Source organism: Pleurodeles waltl, chromosome 5, assembly GCF_031143425.1.
Source record: "Pleurodeles waltl isolate 20211129_DDA chromosome 5, aPleWal1.hap1.20221129, whole genome shotgun sequence".
Lineage (NCBI taxonomy): Eukaryota > Metazoa > Chordata > Amphibia > Caudata > Salamandridae > Pleurodeles > Pleurodeles waltl.
This window is the reverse complement of record NC_090444.1, coordinates 540,356,106-540,371,574: the sequence shown is the minus strand read 5'-3', so window position 1 is coordinate 540,371,574 and position 15,469 is coordinate 540,356,106.

Here is a 15,469-nt window from a genome sequence, read left to right as displayed (position 1 = left end):
TCCACAGGTTTCGTTAGTGAGCAACATCAAAGCACACAACCTCCAAAGACAAAGGGCCTGATTCTAACTTTGGAGGACAGTGTTAAACCGTCCCAAAAGTGGCGGATATACCACCTACCGTATTACGAGTCCATTATATCCTATGGAACTCGTAATACGGTAGGTGGTATATCCGCCACTTTTGGGACGGTTTAACACCCTCCTCCAAAGTTAGAATCAGGCCCAAAGTCTTCTCTGTTAAGCAGGTGTCATCACAGACTTCATCAGGGCTACAATACCAAATTTAAATCTATCAATATATAATCAAAAGAGTCACTGCTCAAACCACACCAACATCACTGTGGGTGAAGGAAAGATCAAACACTGCATCCCCATGCCGAAGAGTTAGTATAAAGGCTCATATCCAATGTTAAGAGGTCATCATAGGTAATACCAATAGGAGAGTCCCCCAAAGAAACCTAGAAGAAAGAGTGCCTCAAATTAATCCACTCAAAATCTGTTAGGATGAGTATCTCACCTAAGGAAATATATGGAAAGTATATTTCATTGTTATTGAGTCCCCAAAAAATTGTTCCCTGGAACACCAAGCCATCATATAATTAGTGTTCATAAACTCAAACCGGAGCCCAAATAGCCTATGTCCTTTGTATTAATATCAATTTGAGTCCACACAATGCTGTTTCTTAGTAGCTGAGACACACAATAAGGAGGAGATTATTCTCAAAGTGTAGTAACACATCAATACAAACTATAGTGTAATACATATCTGAGATGTGCATAATAAATGACACCCAAGCTTTACATATTTGAAACTAGGTGTATCATTAAGTATAGTTAACAATATGTGTATTAAACACACTTTCCAAGTCATGAGTCCGCCTTGGGGTTCTCATATTTTGAAATTTATAGAAAACATATTATCCTTTCCCTTTCGTGCGCATAGCATAGGTGGGTGAGGGAACACGCAAATAAATGATTTTCATCTAATACATGGAAAACTCCTGATGTGAGTCAAAGTATACTAATGTATCTAATGAGCTAAACAAAGTCACTACTGGCTGTAGGAGGCTGACTCTATATATAGTATGCAAAAACTATGCACACTGTGCAGGGAATCCAGGCAACCACATGTTGGTTTACAGAGGTACAAGCTAGACCACCTAATGCTCTAATTTTTATGGTAGCTTGGTGGAGCAGTTAGGGCAATCTTGGAGAAGTGCTAAGCATTTGTTGTACTCAAAGTATCAATAAATGAGGACACACAATCGAAAGAATAAGTTGAGACTAATTTACAAAAATACTTCACATTTTTATAAACATTTTTAAGACCAAGATCATCAAAATCGTGTAAGTACTTTTTAAGTTATGATTTCATAAAGTTTAGCAAAATAGTCTTTTTGTGCATAATTATGCACCTTAGGAATCAATGGGAGAAATGTAAAAATGCATATAAAATCAGGCAATGTGTTTACTAATATCTCCTTCTGTTCTTAGGTTGAGGTCATGGAGGAGTTCTGTGGGACAGCTGGAGAAGTTCGAGGGCAGTTCTCAGTTCAAGCGGGAACAGCTGCTGAAATGCACTGCACAGGTGGACTTCAAGGTGAGTCCGGTGAGTCCCCTTGGAGTGTAGAGGTCGCAAGAGGTGGGGAACCCTTAAAGCACAGTTGGTTCTCTGGAGCAGCTGCCAGGGAGGCCGGGTGTAGAGCAAATAGGTCAGTCAAGAACTGTGTGCAAAGGTGCCCTTGAAACCAGGAGGCAGGTCATTTTGAGGGTGAATTGCTCGTCAGCAGGGACACTCTAGGGGGTAATTCTTATGTATCCTGAGGTCCCTCGACTGGGGCGTGCTTCTGGTCCTCAGAGAGTCCAGAGTCGACTTTTCTTCTGGGTCATGACATTGAGGTGGCTATTGTACAGCTCACCCCGTAGAGGTTTCAGTACCACCAAACTTTCAACACTTTCAGAGTTTGTCCTGTGAGTAAGTCAGCTGAAATTTTGTCTGGCTGCTGTGTCTGGTTCCTTGGTCAGTGGCCGATCAGTGAACTGGACTTCACTTGTTTCTGCTTCTTGGTTGCATGGAGTGATGCCTTCTCTCTAGATGAAGGTCCTTGCAAATTTTCAAAAGGTTGGAGGTTCTCTGGGGTTTTGTAGAGTCTGTCCCATGTTCAGTCAGCTGTGATTGTCAAGTCCTGGGTGCAGCAGGCAGGGTTTGGTGCCTTTTTCATGGGGCAGCAGGACTTCTGTTCTCAAGCCTTAAGTCTTCTTTGTTGCTGGCCTTCTTGTGTCTGTGGAATCTGATCTGCAGGTCTAGGGATGCCCACTAAATACTGCATTTCTTAGTAGTGGCCAATGGGCCATCTACCATAGGGTGGCTACACCCACGATAGGACCACTTCCTGTGGGCAGAGGTTACTTCTGTATCCCTGATTGGCTATTTTCTTACCATGCAAGAAGAAGGAAATTAAATGGATGGGTCACCTCGTGGGCAACACTTTAGGGGTGGTACAGGCTGGGGGTGGCCACTCCTTCTGTCCTTTGTGCATTTTCCTACTGTTGCTCCTGCCAAAAGTGGGGCTTTGCATTGGGGGCGGCCATCTGATACTAGCAGCAGGGCTGGGGTTGAGTTACAAGGGTGGCAGTGCATATTCCGGGGGGTGGAGGTGTAACACCTCTGTCCAGGAAGGGCTTTGTTTTCTGGACCCAGAGAGCAAAGGCTCACACCCCAGGGTTCCAGAATCTTGTCTGGTGGTGGCAGGCTGGTTGTGACTGGCCAGGGTTAGTTAGCTTTTGGAGGGGTCAGCTGTAAGGTGGCCCCTGGGTACATTTTGCAATAATTCCAATACTGGTACCAGTTTAGATGTATTGTTCTAAGTTGTTTGATACCAAATAACCCAGGGTTCAGAGTGGCCATCATTTAGCCAAGAAACTCATACTGACCAGTGTCCAACACATGCATTAAAAGTGGCTGCTCTGTACATGTACTATTTCCCAGGTTTGGCAAGGACACAGTAGGGGCATATTGATCATGCATTTATGCCTACACATACAGTATAGTGCACCCTGCCTTAGAGTTAAAAGGCATGCCAGAGGGGTGACTTACCTATATTACATGCAGTGCGCAGGGGACAGGTCACACTGGCTGTGTGCCATGTCGGTTTTGCATTTTAGGATTGCACCAGGACACTCAGCCTGCAATCACAGTGCTGGGTGCACTTGGATGAATGGTCCTTGAGGGTGGCATAATCTGTGCTGCTGCCCTCAAGGTCCTATCCTTAGTACCCCATGCCCTGGGTATGTAAGTACCATTTACTAAAGACTTTTAGTGGCAGCTAAAGGTGCTGTCAATTGTGCCAATATGCATCACAGCAGCTTTGGGAAAGAGATCTGGCCCAGGAAACCTGGTTAGCAGGGGCCCTGGGTACTAACAACTTTGAAACCACATCAAATACCAGGCAAAAAGTGGGGGCTAACCATGTCAAGAGACACTTTCTCATACTGGCAATAATAAAACATCTCCAAAAGATTACTATTATTCTTCAAAACAATCAGCTCAAGATTAAAACTCAGCCTTTGTCCCCAAATTCTAATAAACGCAGCACGGAGAGTACTCCAGAATGCAGCAGTACAATACATGCAGAGGCATGTAGCGTGGCAGCCATACTGGATGTCCAATTTATAATAAATTTCCATAACACCATAAGTGACGTAGGACTTGGTGCGAGTGCATCACCTAATCTGGAAGTCACTCTTGCTATTGAACAATTGCCATCTTAGAGTGAGTTTCAAAATTATAAAACTCCCATCTAGCTATTGTGTTTCAGTCAACAATAACATGAATGAACAAGTATACTGTTCTAATGTGTCTTCAAGAGTCTCAGTCTCCACATCAAAGTATTAATCAAACATCTCATTGGGGCAGTCAATTGCGTATCATATCATGTTGTAGTGTGAGTTCACTGCGCCAGAGCATTACTAATAAAAGTATAGGCACTGAGTAGAAACATATAAAAAAGAACACTATATTAGAATTTGGGACCACAATAAAGAGGAGATCTTACGCTAAATATGTGTCTGCCCATTTAACATAAGTAATCAACCATGTGAATAAAACATATTAGTTTGGCCAAGAATTAAGAGCCAACATTTCATGCATGATGTATCCATTGTTAGTAATGCAAAAAGTGAGATAGAAGATGCAAGGTAAATGTGAGAAGTAAAGTAGCACAAAAGTAGTTAAGCAAGTGACAATGACATTAACATGACACAACATTGGGCCTAACCTCATATCAACAAAACCAGGGGAAACTGTTCATAGGCTCATGTAATTATGAAACACACATCTAATCATGTGCCCTACAATGGCTCATAAATTGACATTCACAAATTAGAAAATGTTAACATGTCAGAAAACCCCATATTTGCAGCAATTCTCAAAATGTACATATTCCGTAGTATAGTACTTTGGTTGTATCTAATAAGTAATATGAAAACCCCTTATGTCATTCCGATGTATAACCACTCAATCCCCCCCAAAATAATGGACTTAATGATCAATGTTAAGCCCCATGTCTACCACTCTAAGTTGCAAGATCCATAATGCTTCTTGCCTTCTCAGTTTCAGTTCATGTCTGCAGGTACTGACTCAATTTAATTTTAAAGCTCTTTTCCTAGCACTTGCCACTATACATTTATCAAAGCCCCTACTCAAGAATTGTTGAGTGACCTCCACTACATTGTGTTTAAATTCTTTATCAACACTACGGCGTCTCCTAGCTTGGACCATCTCACCATAGGGAACAGCATTAATTTGATGTTTTGGACGTGCACTAGAGGCATGTACCACAGCATTACATGATGTTTCCTTTCTGTACATGCGGCTCAACAAGATGTTATCATTAACATAAAATTCCACATCTAGAAATTGTAGTTTATCTCTAGAATAGTTCAATGTGAAAGACATGTTATAGCTGTTAGAATTAAGATCATTTGTGAACCTATAATGTTCATTTATAGTGCCGGTCTAGACCATCAAAATGTCATCAATGAAGCTCCCCCAATAGTGTATGTGTTGTGTCCATGTACTACCACCCGGGCCCCAGATCAGCACCTCCTCAAGCCAGCCCATAAATAGGTTTGTATAAGAAGGAGCAAATCTGGAGCCATTGATGTACTGCATATCTGGTGGTACCATTGAATAGGAAAAGTTATTCTTCTAAATCAGATGAATCCTAGATGATAACATTTCTGTATGTGAGTACAATTCAGCAGTCCTTCTGTTGACAAAATGTCAAATTGCTTCTATCCCAAATTCAGGTAGGATATTTGTATACAAAGCTACAGTGTCAAATGCTAAAATAGACATCTTCTGTTCCCAGTCTAAAACTGCCATCATATTAAGCATATGTTTTGTGTCTCTAATAAATGATGGATGATTGGAGACAAATAGTCAGAGAAAGGTATCTCCAAACTGTGACAATCTTTCTATAAGCCCCCAATTCCTGAGACTATTGGCCTCCCAGGTGGGAAGTCACCTCCTCTGTATATTTTTGGTAGTGTATATAAACATGGAAACCTAGGTTTAACCACTTTAACAAACAAATACTCTTCATATGTAAGTAGTTCACTACCATGCAAATTTTTAAGTTCCATGTTGATCTTCTTGGGTATATTAGGAATGGAATTCACATTCAGTAAAATATAGAAGAATGTGTTGTTAAGTCGGCTATATATTTCCTCGTAATAGTCCTCCTTATCCTTAAGAAGTACACATCCACCCTTACCTGCCTCTCCAATAGTTATTTATGTCCATCTGCAAGTCTCTGAATGAACTGGGTTCTTGTCATGTCAAATTATCTCTACTGCATTTAGGTCTCCCGTCGAGTTTACTCATCAGCCTTTATATGCTCAGTGGTCTCTAAGGCAACTATGATGCATGACAACTGAGCTACCCTTACTATTCTTTCAGTGGCTGTTTTAAATGAATGCCATGTTTTTGGAGTTATACTTTTGAGACATGTATCCACAAACCGTATCCCAGAGCTTACTATCAGTGCCATCAAGGGCAATGCTTTAATGGCTGACTAAGAAGATGATCCAGGGTAGTGTGCTTGTCAAGACATATCGCTGATCCTAGCTTTATCTACATGGCTTTGGGTCTCAAGTTAATAAATATGCTGCCTTTCTCTTTTGTTATAACTGCATGGGATGTTCATGCCACTCCTCATGCTGTCTCTCCTGTGGGTGAGCCCCATAGGTTCAGATGGGCTGGCTGCAGATATTCCTTGGCTATTTTTTCACTGTTGCCATTAAATGGCAACTCAGGTCATTACGTACAAAGTCTTGTTGTTGTACTGCCCCACAAGTTGATGTTTCTTGCAGGTCAGACATGCTTGGTCTCAGTCTAGGGAAGGCTGTGGTCCAGTCATAGTCTTGGGTCTTCATTCTCTCTCACTCAGATGCCCTGCAGTGTATCCTTACAAAGTTAGAGCTGATGCAAGCTACTGATTAAATAGAGCTGATACCCATTAATAGTTATGTGCACTTAGAGGAAACTAAGGCCTGACCAAGAGTCAATCCTTGTTCAAACTTCAGTTCCATACCAAGCAAGGCAGTAGTCAACTTTGCATGCTTCTTCCAAGTTATCCTACATTTAAGGGGAGAACAGGAAGCATAGAAATGGACCCGGCTTGCAGATGGGTCAAACTATGTAATTTAAGACTTTTACTAAGATTTCTAATAGAATTCTATCCCTAAATTGGAGGTAAAAACTGGGGCAATTTTTGAATTATACTGCTGAAGTTTAAATGGGAAGAAATACTTGTGTGTGTCCATCCCTGTTATGGAATATTTGAAAAGTGTGCAAAGTTATTCACTGGTGTCAGCTTTTATTTAAGCTCTTTTTAGGCACAATTTGAACAAGAATTGGCGAAGTCAGTAGGTCTCGCCTATGCAAGAGCTATCAGCTTTGCAATTATGCTTTAGTCTTGGTGTACACCAGTGTGGCTGCTGTTCATTCAGCATGTCTAAAGGTTAGTGGTGTAAAGGAGATTAGATTGGAGTGGAGTGGCGTAAGGTGCATTGGCATGAAGGGGCATATAGTAGAGTTGAGTGGCGTGGAGTGGAGTGAAGTGGAATGTCATGCAGCTGCATAGAGTGGAGTGGCACAGGCTGTTGCGAAGTGTCATGGAGGGAGTGGAGTGTTGTAGAGTGAAAGGGTGTAGAGTGGAGTAGAGTGTCATAGAGTGGAGTGTCATATAGTGTCATAGAGTGACGTGGCATAGAGAAGAGTGGAGTGGTGTAGAGAGTGTTTCATAGAGTAGAGTTTTGTAGAGTAGGGTGGCATAGAGCGGAGTAGATTGTCATAGAGTGGAGTGGCATAAAGTGGAGAAGTGTAGTAGACTGGAATGGCATGGAGTACAGTATTGTAGAGTGAAGTAGAGTGTTGTAGAGTGCAGTGGCATAGAGTAGAGTAGAATGTCAAAGAGTGGAGTAGAGTTTAATGGAGTAGAGCATAAGTGGAGTATTGTAGATTGGAGTGTCATAGAGTGGAGTGTTGTAAAGTGGAGTAGAGTGACCTAGAATGAAGTGGCACGAAGTACAGAGCTGCAGAGTAGATTGGTGCAGAGAGTACTGGCATAGAGTGCATTGGTTTTAAGTAAAGTGGCGTAGAGTGCATTGACATAGAGAAAAGTGGTGTAGACTGCAGCACCATAGAATAGAGTAGTGCAGAGTAAAGTGGAGTGGCACAGCAAAGATTGCAGTGTCATTGAGTGCAGTGGCGTAGGGTGGAGTGGTGCAGGGTGGACTAGAGTGACTTTGAGTGCAGTGGTGTAAAGTGCAGTGCCATAGAGTAGATCATTTCAAAGCAGAGTGCAGTAGTGTAGAGTGGAGTAGTGCATGGTAGAGTGGAGTGGTGCAGGGTAGAGTGCAGAGCTATGGAGTAGGGCAGCATAGAGTCCAGTGGCAAAGAGTAGAGTGGTATAGAGCGCAGTGGTGTAGAGTAGGGTGGCATAGAGTGCGGTGGTGTGGAGTGCAATGGTGTAGAGTCGATTAGAGTGGCATAGAGTGCAGTGGTGTAGAGTGGAGTGATGCAGAGTAGAGTGATGTAGAATGTAGTGGTGTGGATTGCATTGGCATAGATTGCAGTAGAGTGGTGCAGAGTTACGTGCAGTGGCAGAGAGTGCAGTCTTGCAGAGTAGAGTACTGTAGAGTAGTGTAGAGTGCATTGGAATAGAGTGAAATGGCATGAAGTAGAGTGGTGCAGAGTGGAGTGGTGTAGAGAGCATTGGTGTAGATTACGGTGGCGCAGAGTATGATAGTGTGGTGTAGCATGCAGTGGTGTAGAGTGCACTGGCATAGAGTGTTGCAATGTAAGATATAGTGGCAGAGTAGTTTGCATAAAGTGCAGTGACATAAAGTACATTGTTTTGAATATAGTGGTGTACAGTGCATACACATAAATTGCAGTGGTTTAAAGTAGAGTGGCATCGAATACAGTGGCATAGAGTGGAGAGGTGCAGTGTAGAGTGCTGTGGAGTCACACGGAGTGAAGTGGGATAAAGTGGGCTGATGCAGGATAGAGTGCAGTGGCATATAGGAGTGGCATAGAGTGGAGTGGTACAGAGTAGAATGCATTGCCATAGAGTGCAGAGGTATAGAGTGCAATGTTGCAAAATAGAGTGGCATAGAGTGGAGTCGTGCAGAGTAGAGTGGAGTGACCTAGACTGGAGAAGTGTAGAGTGCAGTGGTGCCTTGTAAAGTAGAGTGGGATAGAGTGCATTGGCATAGAGTACAGTGGTGCAGAGTAGAATAGAGAAGCATAGAGAGAAGTGAAGTACAGTGCAGTGGTGCACAATGGATTAGAGTGATGTAGACTGCAGTGGCATAGAGTGGAGTGATGCAGAGTGTTGTGGTGTAAAGTGTAGTGGCTTAGAGTGCATTGCATAGAGTGCAGTAGGGTGGTATAGAGTAGAGTGGTGCAGTGGTGCAGGATAGAGTACCTCAGAGTACAGTGGTGAGAGTAGACTGGCATAGAGTACTTTGGTGTAGAGTCGTGCTGAGGAGAGGGCATAGCGAGCAGTGGCACTGAGTACAGTCATGCGGAGTTGAATGGAGTAGCGTAGAGTTCAGTGACAGAGTGAAATAGTGTAGAGTGGCTTAGAGTAGAGTGTTGCAGAGTGGAATATTTGTAACATACAATGCAGTAATGCAGAGTTGATTGGCATAGAGTGCAGTGGTGTAGAGTGTTTTGGTTTTGAGCAAAGTGGAGTAGAGTGCATTAATGTATAGTGCAGTGGCGTAGAGTGCTGTAACATAAAGTAGAGTGGTGCAGAGTGGAGTGGTGGAAGGCAGATTGTCGTGGCATAAAGTGGAGTGACGGAGAGTAGAATGGAGTGGCATAGAATGCAGCTAGTAGATTATTTCAGAGTAGAGTGATGAGGCACAGAGTGCAGTGGCTTAGATTAGAGCAAGGCAGAGTGCAGTGTCATAGAGTGCAGTTGTGCAGAGTAGGTCAGTGTGGATTGGAGTAGAGTGGAGTGACATAGAGTGGACTGATGCATAGTGGAGTTACTTAGAGTATAGTCATGTACAGTGCATTGGCGTAGAGTGGAGTAGAGTGACTTAGAATAGAGTAGTGCAGAGATGAGAAGAGTGCAGTGGCACATAGTACAGTAGTGCAGAGTAGAGTGGCATAGAGTTTAGTGGCAGAGAGTGCAGTGTTGCAGAGTAGAGTGACAGAGTGAAGTGGCATACAGTTGAGTGGTGCAGAGTCCCAGGACTACAGGTTGGGAACCACTGGCAAAGAGTGTTGCAGATTATAGTATAGTGGCGTAGAGTGCAGTGGTGCAGAATAAATTGGCACACAGTGCAGTGGCGTAGAGCGTATTGGGTTTGAGTAAAATGGTGTTGAGTGCACTGGTGTAGAGTGCACTGGTGTAGAGTACAGTGGTTAGAGTGGAGTTCAGTGGCATAGAGTAGAGTGGTGTAGACTAGAGTAGAGTTGCAGAGTGGAGTGTTGCAGCTTAGATTGCAATGGCATAGAGTGCAGTGAGGTAGAGTGGAATGGCACAGAGTGCAGTGGCGTAGAATAGATTGCTACAGAGTACAGTAGAGTGGTGCAGAGTGGAGTGGTGCAGAGTAGATTGTAATGGCATAGAATGTAGTTGTGTAGAGTCACTCAAAGCACAGTGGTGTAAAATATAGTATTTAAGAGTAGAGTGAAGGGTCGTAGAGTGGAGTGGTACATAGTACAGTGGAGTGGGTCAGGGTAGAGTGTAGACGCATAGAGTGCAGTGATGAGAGTAGAATGGTGTAGAGTGCAGTGGTGCAGAATAGATTAGAGTGGAGTACAGTGGCTTGGCATGCAGTGTACTGTCATACTGTGGAGTGGTACAGAGTAGAGTGTATTGGCATAGAATGCAGTGGCATAGATTGCAATGTCGCAGAGTATAGTGGAGTAGAGTGGAGTGGTGTAGAGTGAAATGAGCTAGACTGAAGTGGTGCAGGGTGCAATGCCAAAGAGTGCAGTGTTGCAGAGTAGAGGGGCATAGAGTGAAGTGGCTTATAATGGAGTGGTGCAGAATAGAGTGCAGTGTACATTGCGGAGTGGCTTAGAGTGGAGTGGCATAGTCTGGAGTGGTGCAGGTTAGGTTGGAGTGAGGTAAAGTGGAGTATGCATGGTGCTGTAGCATACAGTCATTACAGACAACACATTTTTCAATTGAAAAGGCCATTACATTTGCACAGACATACAGTTTTACTGATAAAAGTGTACAGTGTACTAACGATAATGTGTGGAAATGTCATCACATGGTGTATTGATGTGTTTTGATTGTATTAAAATATCTATTTCCCTCCACACTTCAGAATTATCAAAAATGTGCTTTGTTTCGGCTTTGTTGATTCTGATATATTCTGAAATATCTGTACAGTTAATTTACCCACATTTAAATTATGTTATGTGTTAGAAAAAGAATAATATTGTTGCGTCTTCCTAAAGCACATCCCCACTAGTCAGCATGATTGTCACATGAATTCTCTCAGTTGGAGGTCAGAGAAAGGAAGTAAACACCAAGCTCCCTCGGAAGACAGAGCCTGCCCTTTGACCTCTGTCTTTGAATGCACAACAAATGTGAAAAGATAAGAACAAGTTTTAAGGGTCTTTTTACAGATAAAGCCAGCAAACAGAACACAAGCAAATGTGAGTTACAAAACACAAAGTCAATGGTAAGCAATGGGCAGAATGCATTCCTAGGGAAGCTTTCCAAATGTTCCCAAGATTTTGTTTGCAAACCAGACAGCTGTTCTGACTGGTATGATTCGACATGAAAATGGAATATATCAATACAGCGAGATCTTGCCCAACGTTACCCAGGCTCTTCTTCACCTTGAACAGAGAACAGCCAAAAGAGTTTCCTTTAGTTTTTGTCTTCACAGTATATTTGGAGTATTGGTCAGAGTGAAACAAGCAACAGCAGAAAACAAATCTGAGCTTTATAGGTGTGTGTGTAGAATACCCAGCATACTATAGATCTGTTTTTATAGCACAACTACTATATAAGACCTCCACCTCCCTAAATGTGTTTTTATGAGGCAAAGTACCACTAACTATGTATTATCAACGAGGTTGGACTGGGACAAAAAATCGTGCCAGGCACTAAAATAAAGTGGCCCTCATTCGCAAACCAGATAGCTAAAAACAAAAGTGGCCCACATTTCCAAATCAGGCCAGTTTTGAACTTGTACAGACATGTTGCATGGGTATTTGGCAAGGTATAGGAGACTGCATGTATTTCTGTTAACTGTAGCCAATATCTATTGTAAAATCAGGGAAATCAATGGTGAAAACATGCCCACTTTACCACAAAACAGGCCCACAAACTTCTTAAAATCTGGCCCACACACTGATCTGCCAGATCAGCCCACAGGGCAATGCCTGATTGCTCTCTAGGTCAGTCCGACCCTGATTATCAAGCTGTCATAATTAGGATGTCCATGATTATAAAGGCATATGGGCACAGTTCAAGTGCCTTTGTGTTGTCTCTAAACTTCGAGGTGACTTGCCTTATACTTTTAAAGTGTAACCACAAACATTGTATTCTAGAAATACATAGGTCTGCCATGTGAGTATTCATGATATGCCTGAAGTTGGTGGGTAGGTGTTCTCTTTGTTTTTCAGTTTCGTTTTTGGAGCTGTGATACACTCGAGGATGAAACCTTCGGCCCCAATCCCTAACCCTTAGACTTTGATATCTCATTTGTCATCCTAAGGAAAGATGAAAAGATAGGACAACTCATATCTGAAACCTGCAACATTCCCATTGTTGATCAATTATCAATTCACCATGAAAATCTGAGTCCCGTTCATTGGAAACATTACAGTCAAAGTCTCAGGAAAAACTTTGTGATTTACTGTAAAATGTGGATACAGTGTTATACAAATATAATTAAATCATTCTAGTGAATTATTATATTTAAATAACAAGTTATCCTGAAGGTGGAGTCAAACCCCAAACTATCAAGAAAGCATGTCATGAATTGGACACTAGGGGCCATATTTATACTTTTTGACGCAAAACTGCGCTAACGCAGTTTTGCGTCAAAAAAATTAGCGCCGTCTAACGCCATTTTGAAGCGCACTGCGGGCGTCAAATTTGTACTTTGACGTACGGCGGCGCAACCAACAGGTGGGAGTCATTATTTTGTGACGCACACAGCGGCGTTCCGTCGTAAAGGAAACCAACGTAAAGGCGACGCACATCACTGTGGGTCGATTTACGACAGCGCAATCCGGAAATCGCTGTTTTTTTTCACACTATTGCGTTAAATTTTTGCGCGAAAACTGCCCTTCAGCAGAGGAGAGCCAAAATGGATCCCAGAGGCCACTACAGACCCCAGGAGGATGACAGCAGACCAGGAACCAGCCAGGAGGATCCATACAGGAACCAGGAATTGTTTAAAAAAAAAAGAAAGTGTCGCTTCAGTGAAGAGGAGCAGGAAATCCTGGTGAAAGAGGTGACGGAACACCAGCACCAACTTTTCATCTCCTCTAAATTGCCACTCAGTAGGAGAGAGGCCATATGGAAACAAATATTGGACAAGATCAACAGTGTAGCTGAAGAACGCCGCACAGTCACTGAGTGTAAGAAACGCTGGCATGACTGCAAACGTAGGACAAAAGAGAAAATGGCCAGGAACAGGAAGGCAGCAATGCAGACTGGAGGGGGGAGTCCAGCACAACAGGAGGCCCTGGACCACATGGAGGAGATGGTCGCAGCCGTCATCCCGGAGGAGATCGTCACAGGGATTCAAGGACAGGACAGCGCAGACTACCACGACACAACGCACATGCAGGGTAAGTCGCATGGGGAATTAAATTGCAATAATGTAGACTGTAACAGGGGGGGAAATACCTACTACACAATGCATGTAAGTCTGCACATATATGAACTGGCATGGGTAAAGGGGCACAGCAGGGGGGCATGCCCAGCACAGACTGAAGCTGGGGCACGACAAAATACAGCAACAACAACAGTCCCATGGGGACATCCTGTAATGACAACAATAGAGCCAAGGGAAAGCAGCGACTGGTGGGAAGGCAACTACCTCAAACTCACATCCAGGCACTTGTTTTGTAAAATCTATCCCACATCAACTAGGTCCCTATCAGTAATCCAGTAGCCAAAATAACAACTGCAATGTAACTGCCACAACAGCTTACAATAACACTTCTCATCTCTGTGCAGCTACAGTACCAAATGGCAGGAACCTCCCCATGGAATATCCATACCCAAATTAGGGGGTGAGGATAACATCCGCACCAATTCATAGAAATAAGACAAAGGCACCAGTACACTCAAATGCCGAATGTCCATACCTGACACATACATAAGCCAAAGTAAACAGCAATTGGAGCCACACAGCACTAACGACACACACATGCTGCATACGTCAGGGTCCCTCACGTGCCTGGCTAACAAGGCTACATCACTAATGTCATACTGCTCAGACAACACCTGAGGAGGGGACACAGGCAACTGGTCACTGAAACACACCTGCAAAGTCTGACAACCAAATAGGACCTACATACGATAAACAGGCCAATCCAATTAAACACACATGACCCAACATCATCTTCAAACATCAACAATGTTTACATCCATACCACATCCTAACATTAACATGCATAGGTAATGCCACGTAACATGTACAGTTCATGCAATGTGAATAAAAAGTGTATAGGGCAGGTCCTGAGAGGCAAGTGTGCTGGCAGGGCAGTCACAATTTCCACAGTCAGTCAAAGTGTATTGTGGCAAGTGTAACGTATACATTGCGCATTAGCCTCAGGCTGTAGGCCTTTGTGCACCTTACCCTGAATGTACTTTTACTCATTTGCTCACATCTAAGAGCCTCAGAGCACTTTGCACTAAATGCTTCTCATTGGCCTTCCTATCAGTTAATATAGCAAATAGCCAGTCCTAGGGTGTTGTAAATTAGTCAAATCACACTGTTTTGCCTACTTCTGCACTGGAGTTTGCCAGAACATATTCACTCTGTGCCCCAGTCAAGGATACAGTCTGGTACATTGCTGATAGATGTGGTAGGGGTTAAGATTTGGCATTCCTGCGTAGGGAAACTTTGTCATCACAATGACATATGACTTATAAAATCACTTCCTTGTCCCAAGACACGCAAGAGGGAGTTTCCAAACTGAGATACACAACTAGATGCTGCCTGCCTTGCTGCTGATGCACAACCAGATCACAGGCCATTCCTCTGATATGAGGGATGATGTCTCCCCAGTGATTCCGACAGGCAAGCTCCAAACGTAACATGCTGTGCTATACATAGAACAAGCAGAGGGAGAGTAGAAACTGTTAGGCACCATGATAGCTGTGTACTAATGTATTACTCTCCTGCGGACTATTTCAATTCTAACAGTGTGTATTGTTTGGGTTATTGTGGCTCACACCTAAATATCAACAAGTCAGTTGTACTATTAAACCTCATATTAAACAAATACTGTCTTTGTCATTTGTGTATGGGAACATACCGGAAAAGAGACAATTGTGTAGGATCTTAGTGACCACCACTTCCCTGAAAAGTTTCAAAGATGTCATGCGCTCGGATGTCTAAACATTCCTTTGCTGTGGGAGACCAGAGGCACTGCTAGTTAGTCTGAGCAAAAAGAAATATCAGGGTGACTGAGTTATTTACAAGTGGGTCAGACTTAGTCCCCCACACTTTAGCTATCCTGCTGCCTAGAAAGCCAGTAATCACATGTAGGATAATGAGAGCCCACCCAACAAAATGTCCCTCCATACCAATAGTAAAACACCGAGGGAGGAGTAGGACAAAAACACGCCTATTCCTAAACAATTACAAAGCAACACCTAGAGGCGATCAGGCAGACATGTCTGATAGCTCCATATCATACATGTGACACACAGGTGGGCCATAGGCCTACAACAAT